Below are 20,367 nucleotides of genomic sequence, written 5' to 3'. Positions count from 1 at the left end.
CAAATTCAAAATGTGTGCAAAACAAAAGACTCAAGCCACATTTTATGTGACTTTAAAAGGAGTCAGAGGAAGCTGCCATTTGATTCCTACTTAGCCATCTATAAGATAATGTAAGCAACAAAACCAAAAAGCAAATTTACACAAACGCACACAAACATACAAATGGGAACTCTGGAATGATTCATCCCTGGGTCTAAAACTTCAGCTCCCTGCATTTACTTTCCCCTTCTTCCTTCTCACAGTCCATATTTAATCACATATTTTACTGGAAAGAGACAGCAGTCAGATAATCCAGGGCATTGGCAGGTGCAGTGTCTCTACTCCAGACACACTCATACTGATGCTGAACTTTGGTAATGAAAGTTGTCTCCACACTCACATAGAAAATTTTGAAACAAGGCCAGAAAAAAAAAAAAAAAAAATCAAACCCAAAACCCCAAAATGTAGGCTCATCATTTGTTTAAACCCTAAGGAGACAGAAGGTTGTAATTCCTGATTTGTAACCATATGCTCTGAGGATGCTCCGGTGGGTGCTTTGTACAGTGAAGATCAAGTAAAACCACAGAAAAAAGGCATCCACTTTTTACAGCAGAATGCTGTAACTTCACAGAGTAAGGAGATATTTTATGGGCAATACCTGGCATGGAGGTGCACATCCAGAAGCTGGGTTCCTCCAGCCAATGAATGTGCAGCCAGTAATATCTCCACTTTCTCCACAGTCTTAGTTGCATGTAAAAGAAACAAACATTCTCCTGATTTTGAAAGACATTGAAGTTAAATAAATTATCAAAAGTTAAATAAGCAGTTCCCAAGTGAAATGTGTACAGTAACACCGCAACTGAAAAGTCTCATTTTGTGGTTGTCTCCAGTAGAATAAGCCACACAGGGACAGTATGGCCTGTTTTTCTTTTCTTTTATAATAATTTACTTTTAACTGAAGGCTCACTTTGAAAGAGAGAGCAGAAAAAGAGAGTCCACACAGCTACCAAGAGTCAGCAATTCACAGCCATTTAAAGCAGTATAATAATACCATGGGACAGGGCAGGTTTGAAATCATTAAGGAGACCAAATCTTGAGAGAGGAAATTGTAGCAAGATTGCATTATTTATAGAGTTAAACTATTCGCTGGACTGAATCCAAAGTAGTCGTTATTAAGCAGTGAAACTTTGCCTGCTATGAACAAGCCATTCTGTTCTGTCTCATATCAATATTACAACAGCTGGTTTCAGTCAAAGTTATGGTAATGAATTTTGGACCTATGTAATTCTGCTTCTGATCAACTTTGTAATTTTATCATTACAACTTTTCTTTTTGAAAGAAATTTACAAATGCATACACACACGAAATTACTCCAGCTATAATTACAGCAATTTCAAATGAAAGAATTTGATGTTTGATCTGTAAACTCTTTACTTTGCATTTCAGTGTCTTTTATCTGGACGCTTTATGGCTTGAAAATGCCCCTTGAAAACCTCTCTAAAATTTTAATTTCCCAATCTGGTGGTCAGTCCTGTAGAAATGATATTACATGCAAATCAACCCAAAATCTCATAGATTATCCTGTGGGAATATGACCTTACCAATCATTCCTATAAAGCTTTTCCTTTTCAATAATCCATGAAGGGATATGCAAACACACTTTTGCTCTAGGCACTGTGACATTCAAAAACCAGTGCTCTAACCTTTCATGTAGGTTGGATGAAATCATTTGCTGGAGACAATGTCATTATGCGCTGGGCCAGTCTTCAGGGACATAGCACAGAAAGAGATGTAGTTGAGAAGGTGTGGGAATAATGAAGGGGTGGAGAATAACAGCAAAGTAAACAGCATGATGCAGGGGTTTCTGCTTGAGTTCTCATCTAATGTCTTTTGCCTGAAAGGGAAAATGCAATATTCTTGCCCATGTTTTTATTTTTCTCTTTCTGCAAACACATTAGGATTGAGAGGCATAAAAATGCAATCTATAATTTCATAAATACTGAAAAATAGAATGCTCCAATGCAGAAACTGTGAATGGAAGACTCATCTAAGCAGGCTTACAAATGGAAGAAAAAGGTGGGTGGGTGGGGGGAATGGGTAGATATATTAATATTACCTTCAGAAATCAGAGGAGGATGGCAGCCCCCAGTAGGAACCATCAGAATGTAGCCATACCACTATACTAATGATATGGCTGGCAACAGAACACATTATTTCCAATAAAGAAGATTTCTCAGAAATCATTTTGCTGAGAAACATGGATTTCCCTGTCACACAAAGAACAATAACACTAGAATAAAAGTCAACATTGTTATGAATGGTTTACGGCTTCTCACATGCTCTTTGTGCAGTGGTAACAAGGCAGGAGAGATCGATGGTTTCTTTTGGATGGAGGGCTCTCATGCTCGGTGCTGCTACCTTAATGCAGTGGTTTGGAAACAGGATTATTTATTTATTTATTTATTTATTTAAGTCTATATCATGACCTCTAAGGATTAATGAAGATTTTGTAGTCATAAAAAAGGGGTTTGGAATTTTAAATTTGAAGGCACAGCTCCCTGGATTTTAACAGCTACTTTCTGCATACAGATGAAGAACGTGCGTAAGATGGGCACATCTTTACATTTGTCCCTATTCCGAGGGAACCAATAACTTCCATTCCAAAATATAAACCAGAGAAAAGTAACAAAAGGTACAAAAAAATGAAAAAAGGCTGTGCTTGCACTTATATAGATAGATCAAATAACTGGTCTTATGTGACACCTGCTTTCATCTTTCCAGTAAGGAAAGATTTCTCTAGCATCTTTTATCCAAGTATGCTTGGATCCAAGCTTCCTGGAAGAAAAGCATTTTGTGATTTGATATTAACTAAACTGAAGTATGGAGTTCTTGAATTTTATGAATGACAAGCGAAGTGACCGTTCCCTTGCAGCATCAACACCCCAGCGCTCATTATTTGAGAGGAATACTGGAGATAAAGCAATTCACTCCAAACATATAAATAAACAAACATGAAAGATGACAAATCAAGCACCTATTTAGCTGCAGACATTTCAAAAGCTAAAACACTGGAAGCTGTCTTCTTGTCAGTGTGTATACCCTTCATTTTGAATATATTTGCTATAGATACAGATCTGCAAAGAAAAGACTGAACTGACATTATCAAATATACAGTCCGTTTGACAACTCACTTTCCCCTAGAACAACCTGACAGATTATTTAATCTATGAATTGTAATGGTAGATTTATGAGTACTCTGAATCCTGTGGCTGCAGGAATATTGTCCACGTGCAGCTCACAAGCAGATAAAAACATTGACTATAGGAAGTTGCAGTGGAAAGGAAGGAAAACACACACTTCTGAGTTGCTGTTCTCTATTCTTGATGCTTAAAGGCATTTGGAGAGGAAAAAAAAAAATAAGAATAACACCACTTCTCTATAAAAAAGCAATTTGCTGAGCAAACCCCTTAAACAGTGACTTCTTAAGTCACACACACAGAGGGCAACTGAGTGACCTGTATCTTAGGTGATTATTCCTCCCCGCTGGATACAATGAACATAATGACTCAATTATCATCATAGGAGCACAAATGAGAAATGAGTGAGGAGCATACTAAGTGGACTTCCTCAGAGCACGATGCTAAGATTTCTGTCAGTTTAAGCAGCTGTCTGCATAACACCACAAATTAGTCCTTCCTCACACAAGTCCTTGAGGACTGCTTTTCACAGGGAGAGGGAAAGGAAAGAGAGTGAGAACTCTGAGCAAATTATTGGGATTTGAGGCCCTTGCCAGTTCAGATTCATCTACTAGAAATATTTTTCTGACTGATATTTATTTTTCAGGAGAAATGGGACACCACAGAATAACTTTTCTTAATGTTTGACATATACAAGTGTAATATTCAGTCCATATCAGGAAATGTCTTGTTCAAATAACATATATTTCCCAGCAGGCGCTATAAAAAGCTTTTCTAGCACAATTAGCATAATTGAATAAAAAGAATAAGGATCAGATTTCACATATACAGACTTCTGGTTAAAAGCAGAAGCTGGAATATATTTTTTGGAGAATATGGAATTATTTCCCAAGGAGAATACTCCACAAGAGAAAGCACCAGGAGAAAAAAAAAAAAAAAAAAAAAAAAAAGGGAAAATCAAGTGTTTTCAGATGAATGTATCAGCTATTTCACGTACTTCTTGTTTAACCGGGGTGACTACTACGATTGTTTTAATCACTATCCAGATGAGATAATTACTTAAAAAGTCATTCAAACTGTAACAACTCACATAACGTGACTGTAAAGAAACCTAAGTATAAGACTTGGAAAAATGGAACATATCTATTTCTTCTGGACTGCTCAGTTTCAGTCATTTTGGCTTATCTATTTGAAGTCAATTCTAAGTCACCACATGATTCTCTGCGTAAGGAACTTCTCATCTATACTACTTGGACAGGCAGAGTTGCATCAGAAACTCAACCACTTCTACCAGCATGCTGTGTGAAATGCCAGCCGACCCCACGCCTCAAGATGCACTGATACACCAGAAGGCGTTGTACTGGAGGTCAGGTACAACCACAGGGCAAGATCAAGACAATCGGAGATGCTAGCAGCTGTTATGCATGCCAAAAGTAAACAACTCACAACAGTGCAAAACAAAAAGGTTATAAAACAAAAACACCCCATGTAAGCAAAACATTTTGAAGTTGACTCCTGGCATGAAAAACAGTGACCTCAGCAGGTACAATGCCTTCCATTCCTGCCAGGCATCTGTGATGATAATACAAGTCGGCCAGGACAGGGGGCTGGTTGGCCTTAGTCTGCTCTATCAGTGACCAAAGAAAACTGAATAAATTTTTATGTAAAAAGCAAGTGGAGAATTTGAAAGAAACAATAAAAAATTGAGATAAAACAAGAAATATTGAAACAACTTCTCTCCTGCCATTTATCTCTGTAGTCCTGTCCTAACTCCCAGGCTAGAATCAGTCAGTTCACGGATTGTCTTATTTGCAGCAATTTCCACTCGGTTCCCTCTTGTCACTAAGAAATTTTATGACCTCCAAGATGTGGCTGTCTACTCCTTGTTCCTCTGAGGAGTCCTCTGGACCTCTCTGCCTGACAGCCCTGCTGAGGAGTCTTGAGAATTTTCTCTTCCCTGAAAAAACAATTCTTCCCACCCTCCACATGATCCAATAGGTTTAAAAGGAATATAGTGCAGTTGCCAGTAAGAGTGACCAATCCAGTGTCGTTCACCCAACAGCTTCAGTGTTTCTTCTCTCAGTATACAGACCAAGCTTTGCAATACTTCTTCCTGGGCCAAATCACAGAATGGTTTGGGTTAGAAGGGACCTTAAAGATCATCTAGTTCCAACTGCCCTCTGCTTCTGTGTTAGAAAGCATGAGGGAAAAAAAAAAAAAAGAGAGAGAGAGAGAGAGAGAGAAAGAAAAGCAAGATTTGCTGGATTACAACTCTTTTGCCACACCTGCTCTAAGTGCAGAGGCATGATCTTCAGCAACAGTCCAGACCAGAAGCCAGAAGGACAAATATACCAAGTTTCTGTGGTTGCAGATACAGATATCTTTTCAACAGTTACAGCACTGACTTTATTTTGGCTTCATCATGCATTCTAGAAACTCCTGCTATATGTGTGTGGGACTGTATTAAACTGCAAGTTTGGGGGGATAATTTCTTCACCTTTATTTTATTATTATTACTTTTTTACAGAAACATTTGGAAATTACTGAATTAGTTTCCAATTCACTTTGACCCAAATCCTAGCCAGTTATTTAGCTGTTGATATATATATCTCAGTAATGAAACCAAAACAAAAGGTAACCTAGCTCTGGTAAGTGACTTAGTTTTATGCACATCTTCCTCTAGTACAGCTGTGTCCACATATGTCTGACTGTGCTTTGGCGTAAACTAATCTCCATGTTCCCACACAGCTCCGTGCTATTTTAGCACAGCTGCATGGCATTTGGGGGGAAAAAGCACGTGATGCTAAGTGTTCCAGTGAACTGTATGCACTCTGCAATTATTTTGCAGCCCAGTGTTGGATGTCTAACTGGATTCTAGGACTTAAAAAGGGGTAATGGACAGAGGTCTCTCACTGAAATCTTCCAGTATTCCATAAATCATCTGCTTCAACAGTGCAGTCCAAGTTGAGGTAGTAGTAAAGCAACACATGGGAGGTGCTATTAGGTGTTATAATCTTCTCATTAATTACCATTAGTAGTTTTATACATCTTAGGAGCCCTGAGTACAGCTGACTGCAGATGAGTTGGGAGACTTGAAAAGTCAGATTGCAGAGGAAGATATGACAGCAAAATCTGCATGACTTTTTTTTTTTTTTTTCAGAGCAGTATTGTTCAATGGAACACCACATCTGGTTTTAGCTTGAACACAGTGGTAGTACAGACCTGGCATGACCTGCAGGGAATGGCGTGCTGACAAATTCATTCTTCTAGAAACCAGTGCAAACTCACTCCGAGCAGCAGAAGCTGAAGATAATCATCAATAATTTCCTCAGCAGGGTGAAGAAAGCGTCTGTTATGATTTGGAATTGCACTCTCAGCCTCCACTAATTGACAGACATCCAGTTCAGTGCACTAGAACAATGTTCAAGCCATTCTCCGAGAGGCAGGCAATACTTAGTGGTATTAAGCTGTACTAGAAGTGCTATTCAGCCTGTTCACTTCAGGTATACAGCAAAGAAGCTCAGAATTGCTTCCCTTCTCTCTCAGGGAGACTTACCTCTCTCCATGAGCTATATAGGGAACTCAGTCTCTTATCTTTGATTACCCGAATTACATTTAAACAAGACATCTGATGTATCTAGCACCTAGTCTTTCTCTTGTACAAAGTTACAAATCCAACAGGGGTGCTTCTGGGTCTTTTAAGGCCCATTTGACACCTGTGGAAAATTCCTGAATAGCAAGCATAATTAATAGTTCCTGAGTACTAAGCATAATAACTGCTTGATGGCAATGGAAGAACATTTTGCTCCCACCCACACCCACTGTGTTCAGTAAGGATGGTGGAGGTACTTTTGTCATTCCGTAAGGCTACTACTGGATGCACCTGCTAGATTGTACTGCAGTTCCTCGTGTATCTTCCCATGAGACTGCCCCAGGGCAGACTCTACCTGGCCTTCTAGAATCTGGAAAACCAGGGTCCCTCCTTTGAGACATAACATGCCAGACAAGAGTCTCATGTCCAGGAGAACTGTGCCTTCTCAGGAGGCAGGCACTGGCAGATGAAGGCAACTTAATTGGATTCAAGGTCCTACTGCCCATTGGTGCAGACCTCCATGACAGAGCTGGTTGACAACATCTCTTGCGAAGCTACAGTCACTTTTGCCTGAGTACACACAATTAGCAGGAGCACTACATGTAGATACTCCACTATAGCCTAACTGAAGAGCTTTTTGGCCCAAACTCACGTTCTGCTACCATTTGCTGATAGTTGTTGGTGGGCCTTGACAGCTGTGCAAGGATACCCTTTCCAAAGGGCAAGAAAATCCAAGACATAACCATACGGCTGAGCTCACAAACAGCCCTGAACAGAGCTTATTGCTGAGCATGCTGTACAAGGAGAGATACAAAATGGTTTATGAGTAGCTGAGAAATTTTGAATAAGGAAGCATCCAGAAAGGTAATTCTAGGACAGGAAGACAGGCAGCTTGGTAGGAATGAGGAGCTGTACTGTGTGGAATGGCAGGGACACTGTCAAAATCTTTCTAGGACATTGAGCTGCAGAGTTCCATGCATCCATAGAATCATAGGATATCCCGAGTTGGAAGGGACCCATAATGATCATCAAGTCCAACTCCTGGATTCCACATGAAGCTCATTCTAAAAGCTTGTTTTAGCATACTTCCAAGTAAAACAGGCCTAGGAAGGACTTATCAATTCTGCTGATGAAGATCTACATCTGAAAGATGAAGATCTTCAGTAAACACGTGTCATTGTTTTGGCTGGGACAGTTAGTTGTCTTTGTAGAGGCTCACACAATGCTGTGTTTTGGATTTTTGATGAAACCGGTGGTGATAGCACAGGGATGTTTAGGTTGCTGCACAGCAGTGTTCACACAGAGCCAAGGACCTTTCTGCTCCTTGTGCTGCACTGCCAGCAACCAGGCTGGGGGTGCACCAGGAGCTGGGGGGGATACAGTCAGGACAGCTGGCCCAGGCTGGCCCAGGGGATGTCCCACACTGTGTGGGGTCATGCTCAGCAATAACAGCTGCGGTAAAGAAGGAAGAAGGGAGGGGGAGACATTCAAAGTGTTGGTGTTTGTCTTCCCAAGAAACCATTACATATGGTGACCCCTACTTTGCTGGGAGTGGCTGAACACCTGCCTGATGATGGGAAGTAGTCAATGTATTCCTGGTTTTGCTTTGTTTGCGCATGTGGCTTTTGCTTTTCCTAGTAAAATGTCTGTATCTCAACCCATAAGCTCTTGCACTTCTGCCCTTTCCAATTCTCTCCCTCATCCCACCTGGGGAGAATGAGCAAGCGGCTGTGTGGAGGCTCAGCTGCCTGCTGGGGCTAAACCACAACAGGGAATAAAAATTAATACAAGAAGCAAACAGATCACCCGGACTAATGAGAGAAAGCATATAACATATATGGTTCACATAAAATACATGGAAAAGCATAGCACTTCAGTAAAGAACAATTTCTGCAAGTTAGTTACTTAATCTAGCTCCTAAATAACTGTGTTTAAAAAACTTCCCATGAGTCATTCTTATTGTACATTTCAAAGTTTTCACACATTTTACAAACATTATTCAAAAGCTTAGATGTTATGTAGCAAAATGTAGAAACTTCCAGAACTCCAAAGTCTAAAGTCAAATACCAGATTTTTCCCTAATAAATAAAAGCATCTTACAGGAATGGCTCCAAGCTAAACAAACTGATAATACTTTGAGTAGTTTTTGAGTAGTTGTGAGTGGTCCTTTGAGTAGTTTTGAATTTCAACTTCTAATGAAGTCAAGGAATTTATTATTCATTTTATATTTATCCTTGTTAAATTAAGATTATTTTTTTAATTAGCAGAATGCACATGGTATCTGAAATACAGTTACCTTTAAAGTTGTTTCCTCCTGAAACAGGGTAATACAAACATGAAGAGAAAAAATTGTGCATAGGAAACCAAAGACACTAGAAGGAGCAAGCCCAAATGCATTCTAAGAAATGTTTGGCTTCAATGTACAGAAACATAAACACCAGGGTTTAAGGACAAAAGGATAGACATCTTCATCATAAATCCTCTTTATTTCTAGCAAAAACTCATAAAAATGAATATTCCTACATGGAAACAGAAAATCAGAGGAGGTTAACTTCTACCAACAAAACCTTTTCAGAGAAAGCATTTGGTCTATTACCAATTCGTCACCTAGACCACAGTAGCAGAGCAGAAAAAGCATGTGTCTGTGTTTTATCTTCCTTTTATTTGCTTAAAAGGGTTTTGATTAGGTATCATAAGAAGTAAGTGCTAGCTCTCATTTCCTGGGGAAAAGTATGCATTTTGTCCCATGTGGGCAGGGGCTAACAGCTGAAATCTACCTATTCATTTCTACAAGTGACATCATTCTAAAAGGGTTGGTTCTTCCAATACAGAAAGACACAAGTGACTGATGGCTTAGGGTAATTAAATACTCTAATTACATCCATAGCCAGATGCACCTCTTATCAAAGCTTTAATTTGTAAGAAACAGGAAAAAAAAAGATTCTGAAAATGAGTAATTTCCCCTCTAATCTCACTGTGTATGCATTGGCATTTCTAAAGCTTCTTTGCTGTGGTTTTATGATTACTGTTTTCTTACATCATTGTCTTGTATTTACTACCAAGCGAAAACAGTTTACTTCATAAACCACAAAAGCCCCTTGATATCCCTTTCAGTGTAGCATTAATAATGTATTCCAATGTCCTGAGCATTATCCTAGATAGTTTATCAACAGCACATTAACCACTTAGTCTCATTACTTTCTGTACAGTGTTGCTGTCTTAAATTGCATCAGTTCCTGTCTCCATCCATTTTGGACTGAGAAACAGAAACCATCCTGCCACTAACTGGTGGTCATTAATGGTGGTCTCATCTCAGAGACACACGGGTACCGTTTTTGAGACATCACAAGCAGTTCTACCCACGCAGCATCTAAAATGCAACTTTGAACACAGGCAAGGCTGTAATTCCCCAGTAGTCACATGTGCATTTCCTACTGCAACATCTTTTTTCCAGTCTTGCAAAATCCAGGGTTGGCTCACTTGTATTCATCAGGAAGCATAAGAACAACAAACAAGAAAATCCCACCCTTAGCAACAGTTCGACGATTTTTGAACCCATTGTCTGACAACAATTGTCTGACAGGCAGCTGGCAACACACATTCTGGCCTTCTTCACTGCTTTCTACCTGGGGCCGCTTATTGTCTCCCTACCTACCCTATTCCATCCAAAATCAGTAAACATCCAACTGCTTAGATCATGACTTCAGCCTCCTTCATATTCACTTTACTCAAACAGGGCGTTATGCTTCCTCTCAGCTTGCTCCCTATAGTCTTCATCCCAGTAGCGTGCATATAGTTACTTCATTTTATCCTCAAATTCATCCATACTGTTCTTTGCTGTAACAAGCCCAGAAAAATTGACAAAAACAGGTAATGCAGACTGTAGTTTTGGCTTGAACTTCAGGCTTTTATACCCCACAGTTCACCACTGTTTCAGCAATTCATGTTTTTAATGTAACTTATTTGCACATGAAATCTCAGGAGGAAGCTAAGTTTATTTTATTTGATAATGAGCTGACTATTAGCAGAGCTTTACCAGCCTGACAGCTATGCACACAATCGGTGTTTGACAGAAACGTTTGTGGATATTGGCTTATGTTCAAAGGTGATTCAAACACTTGAAACTACATCTCCTTTAAAATAGACCTTAGAGCAGATTCAAAGCCTAAAAGTCTGTATGTAAAAGAAATCTCACCTACTGTAATCTAGTAAGTTACTGTAATTAATTGAATCTGTGCTGTGAATCTAGATATTCACTTTTACTAAAATTTGTAAACATTTAATACATTTGAAATAAATTTCAGTCAAACTGGTTTGGAATTAATTCAGAGGGGATTGGGTTTGGTGGTGAAGAGGGACATAACGTAGAAGGATTTTTTTCTAGTTTGTTTGTTTACAGAAATCATCATTTAAAAACATAAGAATCCAGAAGATAACTCTAAGGGATATGAGATAACTGAAATGAAAGAAAGTTATCCAAATATTATGTTCAATTCAAGAGTCAGAAGTACACCCCATAGATGTCCTTCACATGAAACAATGAGTAAAAAAAATATATATATATATAAAATATATATATATATATGATATATATATATGAACAAAGAAAGTGGAAAATAAGCAGTATGTCCAGATTTTGATGACAATTGAGAGAGGGGAAAAAAAAAAAAAAAGTTTTCCAAATCACAGACACCTAAAGCATGAGATTGGAGACTGGGACATTTTGTTGTTGTTGAGGTTTACTTCAAATGTTGTGACATCCAATATAAATACTTCTCCCATTGAGACTGGACACTTGTCAACAGGTGTAATGCATACAGGTTTTTTTGTTTTTGCTTTGTGTTTGTTGTTTTTTTGTTTGTTTTTTGTTTTTTTGAGGTCTATATGTGAAAACCTCTAGATCCTGAAAACTACAGCTGTCAACATTACTAAAGGGCTGTCCTGTTTCAGTTGTTGCATAGCAATGCTTACACAGAGCCAAATACTTTTCAGCTCCTCGCAGTGCCCCATCACCAAGGAGGCTGGGGGTGCATCAGAAGCTGGGAGGGGACACAGCCAAGACAGCTGGCCCACCTTGGTCAAAGCTCTAAGACCAGGTTAGATGAGGCCCTGAGCAACCTGATCTAGTGGGTGGCATCCCTGCCTGTGGCAGGGGGGTTAGAACTAGTTGATCTTTGAGGTCCCTTCCAAGCCAGGCCATTCTATGAAATAAGATTTGTATTCTGTTGCAGTATCAAACTATATTGAATATATAAACGTGTATGTACATAGAATATATGCATTGTCTATAAATCCTTAAGGTTCCTGGTTTTGGTTTTATCTGCTCTTTCAGAAAGTAAGAACTTTTTATCCCTGCTTGTATTAGCCAGCCATGTAATCTTGTCCTAGAGAAATAAAATGCAAGATGCCATATGAACATCTTTGCACATTTTATACAAATAAATTGATCTTCAAAAGGGATTGTACTGTGCAGAAAACCAAGGCAGAGAAAGGTCAATTCTCTGTTTCCAGAAGACAACCTCCTTTTCTATTGCTTCACACTTACATGCTAGCTGTTTGTTCCACTTTTTAAACCGACCTTTTTGAAGGACTTTAGAATATTTCCTAATGAATAAAGCATTACTAGACTAAGTCCACAGCTTAGGAGCTGGTGCATAATAAAGTTTAAAGAAAAAAGATTCTGAAAGAACACTAGTTATAAATAGCTCAGCATGCCATCAAATGAGATCTTCAAGCCTAGTTTAAAGGCATGGTCATTGCACACAACACTATCATGCTTAACATTCCCCCCAGAATTTCTAAGTTTGCATTTAATAGGCTTAAAAGCTTTCACAAGAACTAAAAAGTAACTCTTATTCATTTTTTAAATTATTTAGTTTCTGTTTTAACTGCTGGGGGGGGGAGGAGGGGGGCGAGGGAGAGGGGGAAGGGTTAAGGGGAAGTAGTCATTTAAAGCTAAAAACATAACGTGTGGTTGTGGTTGGGCAGCAACAGAGATTCTTAAATAAATTTCCATGGTACAATCTTGTTGAAAGAACCAAATATCAGAAATATCACAGATTTCACAGGTAGGTCCATGATTTTTTATTTATGCATAAAGAGATCACAGCTGCTGAGCATTAATACTGAAGATGGGTATGTCCATGACATTGATATTTTCACAAAGAAGGATCAAGATGCTCACAGTTTTATGTAATTGCACAGAAATAAATAGATTATTGGTTTTGCATGTTGCCAGAGAATTGAAAACATCTACAGTGAATAGTTAGTAATTACATAAATAGCTGTCACATGTATCACTGTCTCAATTCTGCAATGCCATTAAGGACAACAATGATCTGCAACAGCAAGAATCTGATCTTAGAGGCAGAGTCAAACTTTACCACTTCAGGTTTTACCACATGTGAATAACATATATTGAAAACTCCATACAAAAGCTGGGTCTCTTTAGAATCAAAGTGATTACATTTGAAATAGCTGACTTAAGTTCAAGGCAAGCAAGAACACACACAACACAGAAGTAGAGAAGCTAGACTCGGTTTTGTACTTCCCACCAATTGATGCCACTCTCAATTATCTTTGAGAGATGATGGCATCTGGGAGAGATTTCTGAGGACTGGCAGAAAGCAAGCACATTTCTTGTCTTCAAGAAAACCAAGCAGCAGGATGCCAGGAGCTAGAGGCTGGCCAGCATCACCTCAGCACCCAGGAAAGTGATAGAACAAGCAACACCAGAAAAAAATTCAAAATATGCTAAGGAAAAGAAGGCAATTGAAACTAGTCAGCATTGATTTATGAACAGTAAATTGTACTTGAGTCACCTGATAGTTTTCTACAAGGTGATGAGTAGTCTGGTGGATGAGGGGAGAGCAGCCAACTTTTTGTACCTTGACTTGAGAAAGACTTTTGACTAATATCTTCATCGAGAAACTGATGACTGGGTAAGTAGACAGGGACAAGGACAAAAAAGTAAACTGAACTGCCAAATTCAGAGATATGATCAGCAACATGAAGTCCAACTGGAGGCCATTCACCAGAGGTGTACCTCAGGGATTAGCACTGGGTCTAGTTCTATTTAACGTCTTCATTAATGCCTAGGCAATGGGATGGAATGTGCCCTCAGTAAATTTACAAATACAAAGCTGGGAGAAGTAGCTGGTACACCATAGGGTTTTGCTACCTTTCTGAGGGACCTTGATGGGCATGAGAAATAGGCAAATAGGAATTTCATGAAGTTCAGCAGCTACTCCCAGTTTCTTGTCACAGGAGAGCATGACTAAAATCATATGCATTATCTGTCACTTCTGAATCCTTTATGCAATTTACACAATAAGGTCCGCTTTGGACATTTCTTCAGCAACAGAGAGCTGCACAGATCATTGTTTGGCTCAGAAAGTTAAAATCATCAGAGGAAAACAAAAGTCCTCAAGACCAACAACCACATTTCTCTACCAGATAACATGCATGCAGCAATGCATAACCATGGTTCCCGCATAGCTCAGATAAAAGGCCACAGAGAGAAAGATGTCTCTAAACTTTACCAGAAAGGATAGGCCTCAACCAAAACACCTGGTCTTGAGAAGGCCGAAAAAATAGAGATCCAACCTGTGCCCCTTTTTCTGAGAAACAATCTAGTCCGGGTCTGCAAAAGGCAAAATAACAAGTGAAGCCCTGCAGTAGTGATACATATCCTAAGGCTGTCTCTAACCATTTCATTCTTCTACAGATAGCAGCTGCTTTCAGAAACCATTAAAACCTCACACATCATTTCACCTTCTTTCCAATAAATAACCATTCAAAGGAAACAAATTTCTCCTTATTTCTCTCCATACATTGCAGAAGCATGGGATAAAAATAAATCAGATACTCGATACTGACATGCAACGGCAATCTACCTGTTTCCTTCATGAATCTTCCTATACCTCATTTCTCTCATCTGTGGCAGTGGACAGCAGATATCCACCCTCCTCAGAAATCATAGCATAATGTAAAACAAAGGGAGTAAAATAAAAAGATGAAATAACCTTTACCCTCGATGCTATCTGTAGGGCTCCTGGTACAGTTCATTGACTGCAACCAAATGAGTTCACCATGCCTAACATAATGGAGCTACTTGAAGGAAAATAATTTACTGCCAGGACAATTTGTCTCAACGTCTCCGACTCTATTCTCAACTCCAGTCATCAAAGGCTGGCTCTATTAACTTGCAAGAGATTCTTTAAAATGGAGCCTTTCTCCTGGTACTTAAGAAGGGGGAGGCTGTGTAGGAGAGGAGCAATAAGATTCTCATTTATGTGATTTAATTTAACTCAGAATATGCTCCTTATTAGAAGATGTGTGGGTGGTGGTGTTTTCCTGTTTAAAATGTTATTAAAGGGACTCCAATAAGGGTTTCATTATTATAAAGTGCAATCAAAGAAATTGTTTTCTACCAATTAAATGCTGCTAAATGAATACTTAAAAGCAGTGGCAGCTATAATGCTTTTCAGCTGGTGGAGATCTCAAAAAAAAAAATTGTAGTAAATTTGTGTGCCTGTTTGCACACACACAACAGAAATTTGAGGATTATATGTTAAAAGCCAGAATGATATAGGTTATTAATTATTCAGATAATATTAGAAATGCAAGAATATTAATTGTTTATATAGAAAAATAGGAGAAATTACCTGGTTTCTCTGTCCTGCATGTGCCTTTTCATACCTGAGCTCCTGCATGTAAGTTTGTACATAGCCTTTGAAAGCCCCACTGAGGTCCTCGTTGCAGATAAAAAAAATGCATGATGACTCTGTAATGCAAGAAGTTCTTTTTTCTATGTCATTATAAAAAGGAAGGCACACAGGCCTATACAATAAATAGTCACCACTTACCTCATGAACACAATCACAGGACAGCTGGGACCATGTAACCTTCTCTCACTTTCCACACTTAATCTTGTTTGGCTCTGCAGGTTTGCTGACAGCTGGGAAAATACCCACTGAAAGCTACTGCACAGGTACAGCAAGCTGCCTTTTCCTGCATTACCTGTGTGTTGTGGTGCTGGGTTTTGCACAGCACAAGAGGGAAAAGAGTCTCAGTAACATTTTATTGAGGATTTTAATCCTCTCATAGGACTGATCCCACAATCCCCAGGTATAGGCTGCCCCTGGCTGAAGGGTCCTTAAGTGCAGAGCTGAGCACCTAGGATGAAAAAACCTACAGTATCTCCACATTTTGCTATAAAGAGGGAATGTTACAACTTCTAAGTGCACAGCAGAGGGAAGAGGGTGAAAGAGATCTCAATAGCTATCTAAATATTTGTGATGGATTGTGTGTGCTGTAGTGAAACCAGCAGTTTTAGGGCACTTCCATTCCTAATTAGGCATCATTGTGCTGACAAACACTTTAGAAGGAACTTAACTTGGAGATAAGTCTTACTGCTGTCCTAAGGCCCACAGAAAGCCATTCAGATGGACTGCAGTCAGAGCATAAACAAGACGCGGACTTTGCTTTTGACACATGCCCAGATCACACCAGCAGGACAACATCTGTGAGGCATTTCAGACATGAATGTTGTTCTGCACCTACCATAAGAGGTGAGGGAAACAAGAGAATAGGCTCCTAGTTTAAGATCTGCCTTTTTTCCTTTTCCAAAATCCCTTTTGTTTTATTACCCCTGTATGCTTTGGCTGGCAACCCCAAAGCACATTTGTTTCCCACTAATACCTATGATTTTTTTTTCTTCTTGTTTCCCTCACAGTTTGGTGTGGTTTCTTGCATAAGCAGATCATTCCTAACAGTTATACTGAATACTCCTCTCATTTCATTGTTAGTATGTCAAGTCTAAAAATGCAAAACCACATGAAACACAGACATATTTGCTATTTTAAGGTATTTTCAGTCAAGACTAAGTAGGCAGAATCACATGACTGTCTCCTCAATAACATAAGAATGTGTAACCTTGGCCAGGCAATGATACTTTGATAGTCCTCAACTTTTCTGCATTACCAAAAAGAAATGATCTCACCTTATCCACAGTGCTCCTAGATCCCCTTATCTGCAAATAAACCAGAGTTGTTTCTGCCACCCTGTGCTTTCAATAACTAGACATAATTGTCTGGAAAAGAGTAGTCTTACAGATCACGCTCAGTTGATAACCTCACGTCCTGTGTTCACTCACAGAATTACTCCTGCATGGTTGCCTTCCCAGGTACACAGTGAGAACTCCCAGTTTGACCCACATTTCTCCATGTGTTTGCAGCAGATGAGTTAAGTGGTGACCATTTAGCAGAAGTGCCTCCCTCAGAGCTGAGGTAGGTACAGGCACCACTAAATTCCTCACGCGACATGCCTTTTTCCATGATATTCCAAGGAATAATCCTGTTGGTCTGTTGAGAAAAGTCTTGGTTCTTTGAAGCGTGAAGCAAAATGTAGAGGCAAAGAGCTTGCACTGCAGTGTTCTGCTACAGAAATTAAAGACTGAGATAAAGTTAAGGATCCACTCAGAGCCTCCTGAAGAACCAGAAATGGAAATATAAGGAAAACCAAAAGGCAGACAACAGAGACAAATCCCCATGCACAGTTAGCAGAACAGAAATTGGGAAGATGACATTGCATCCTAGAGATAGGAAAATCAGATGAAGGGGTCTAGGCCCCTGAATGACTGGGCACCAGCGCTCTCACCTGCCAGTTCCAGTGCACAAACTGTCTTTGCTAATTTCCTAATGTAGGAGCTGAGCCACAGAGAAGTTGACAACAACAACAAAACAGATAAAACACCTTTCTTGATTCTCACTCTAGATCTTTGTATTGGTCCTGACAAAGGAACTGTTGTGCTTTCAGGAGCTGGTGATCCCTGTAACAGTGAACCTCAGTAGGCACAAGCCTGTGCTATGCTGCATGTACAGAGCGGCTTTCAGGCCTGTGCTGTGCTGCACAAATTTCTTGGCCAAAAGATCAGCTCAGCGCACTGAGTGTGACAGAAGGGCCTGCAGGCAGCTCCCACCCAGTACCAGCAATTACCCCTGTAGTAATTATTGGAGGACTTGTTAGTGTTAGATCAGAAGTTGGACTAGGTGATCTTGGAGATCTCTTCAACCTACATGATTCTGTGAACTGCTAAACTGGATCAGATCAATAGCCAGTGCCAGCACTGCCCTCCAGCTATGACCGGTGCCACACTTTTTGAGAAAGCAGTAAATTCTATGGCCATGATATCTGAAAACCACCACCTCAAAAGAAGTTTTGTCTTACATCTATATTATTATTTACAGCCTGACTTATGCTCTCAACCCATTGTTGTTACATATAACATTAGTCTACAGCAGTTGGGGATGCAAAACAAAGCCCATCCATACCAGCTGCCTCAGTGGTATGGGTCCTCGGGTTAAGGTCAGGACAACAGGGGGCTGACATCCTTGAGTGCTGCTGCCAGCTTTGGCCCAGCTCTTCTGCAAGCCAGCACCCTGAGCACAACTCATTTAGCACTTCCCTTTTTACAGTGAGGATTGCTCATCAGAGGCCAAACCACACAGAGTCTAAAACTCTACCATGCTAAGCATTGTTTCTCAGTGTGACATCTGAACAGCTCTTCCAAAATATTTCTTCTTTCAGTGTCCCATGACCAAGGATTTCTCCACAGGAGCCTTCTTCATGAAGTCAGAAGAGGATGAAAATTCAACTTAAGCTTTTTGGAGACTTGACTTCCTTCTGCTATCATACTTCTTCATACTTTTTTTTTTTCCCCACTTGTAACAGAATAAAAAGAAATTTAAAAAAAGTCCTGGTTTTAATCCTACAAGACCTCAGTTGCTGGCCTACCCATACTTTTCCTAGCCACACTTCTAGCCCAGCTGAGCTCTTCCATCAGGTGGTCTGTTAAATCAGTTGCCTCCATCCAAATATAGAGCAACTATGCTGGCTAACTGAGTTCACCAGCTGTCACTAATCATTCATTTTCTGGGGTGGATTCACAGATTCCTGCTAAGTTTTTTCTCTCAACACCATTTTGTAACAGCATAAGCCCATGTGTAATAGCTACCAGTTTCCAGTTATGTGCATAAAATGTCTGCATATTGAAAATATTAATAAATGGAACAGGTTCAGTGGGGTAGAAAAAAAATGGGATAGAAAGAGGGAGAGGAAACGTATTAGAAAATGACTGTTTTTTTATTTCATCATTGTAAACAAAGAGAAAACCAAAGCTGAGTAATTATTGTCTGTTTATCTCACAATCTATGCTACAAATATGTGTGCATTGGTGAAATATAATTTATTCTAATCCTGTTCAGCATCACACCACACTACGAGCAATAAAGGTTTGGATAAAATATGATCCAAATAGCTTATGTTCAAAACACCAAATCAACCAAGAATAATATTGCAAAACAACTCCATTTTATGAAAACAACCATTAGCATATTTTCAAGTGAAAGATTTACTGTGACTGGAGGAAGGACAGTATTCAGACTGGAAAGCAAGATACACATTCAGTTATGCAGTTTTCTAGCATGTCTTTGGATAAGTTGTTTAAACATCAGTTTCTTAGCTGAAATAGCAACTCCTTTCCTCCTTGTCCCTATCCCACCACCCACTGAACTGGAGCTGTTCATGGTTGTGCCACTCTGGATCTTCCACTGCCTGGTATGCTTAAAACTCCAGAGATCTGGAAATTCAATACCCTATTTTGATTTTTAAAAAGTAACAATCTGAACTACACCTCATTTCCTTAAGGCCAGTCTGAACCAACTGTTGAGCTGCACCCTTTCAATTAGCCCTGGCATGTCACCATGTGCCCAGCAGGGCAGAGCAAACAGCAGGAATAAGTTTTTGAAAAGCTGCTTTGCAAGGAGAGATGCATACTGGTTAACACTGCAAATGCAGTCTTAGGAAATAGTCTTTAGAAAGAGGCTTTTGGTATTAAAATTCTTTAAAGCTTGGGAGTGATAAAGCTGTATGACACTGCTCTGCTGTAATGCACACTGTCCAGTCTTACTTTCTTTGTATAATAGCACAGGAAAATCTCCTTCATTTATAGTCTTCCTCCAACCAGCCCCTGTGAATAGCCTTCACTCTCCACCCAATGGAAAAAAGACAGAGAGACACAATCACAATCTAGAATATGTTTTATGAAAAGGTAAATTGCTGTATCTACAGGCACTTCCCCACCATCAGCTTCACTCCAGTTTGCATGCAGTATGGTTTTGAGTCCTACTGGCAATTCTTGAATCTTTAGCTGAGGCATTTACGTTCACTGGTTTATGTCAGATTATCAAAGTGACAGTGAGTTAACTCCTCCATTTCACATACCATGTAAACACATATACACAATGTTAGCCATGGGATACAGTAACTTTCCAGCCTAACACACACATGGTTGTCTCTGTTCTCCTGTTCCCCTGTTCTCCTGTTCTGCACAGTACAAAAGTTAACCTTAGTCTTCCAGTCACATTAATTCCAGACACTTAAAAAGCCATGAAACAATGCCATGGTATACAGCACATTTATTTTCCTCTGAAACAGTTCTACATGGAAATCAGATGGGTTTGGGGGCAACAGCAGCATGTTTCAGATTGAAGAGGCCATTTTGTCTCATCTTTTGGTAGAAACTTTGAAAGCTTCATA

General features: G+C 39.5%; 1 long non-coding RNA gene across 1 annotated transcript in view; it reads right to left on the bottom strand.

Moving 5' to 3' along the window:
- The window catches only part of LOC113842842 (uncharacterized), a 97,092-nt gene extending 81,531 nt beyond the window's left edge, over window positions 1–15,561 (bottom strand). The window contains exon 1 of the long non-coding RNA XR_003495652.3: window positions 15,435–15,561. This is a non-coding gene — a long non-coding RNA (uncharacterized lncRNA). The remainder of the gene's footprint in view (window positions 1–15,434) is intronic.
- Between the last annotated feature and the right edge of the window lie 4,806 nt (window positions 15,562–20,367).

Source organism: Anas platyrhynchos, chromosome 2, assembly GCF_047663525.1.
Source record: "Anas platyrhynchos isolate ZD024472 breed Pekin duck chromosome 2, IASCAAS_PekinDuck_T2T, whole genome shotgun sequence".
NCBI lineage: Eukaryota > Metazoa > Chordata > Aves > Anseriformes > Anatidae > Anas > Anas platyrhynchos.
Note: the sequence above shows the minus strand (reverse complement) of the source record. Positions and strands in the feature narration are given on the sequence as shown.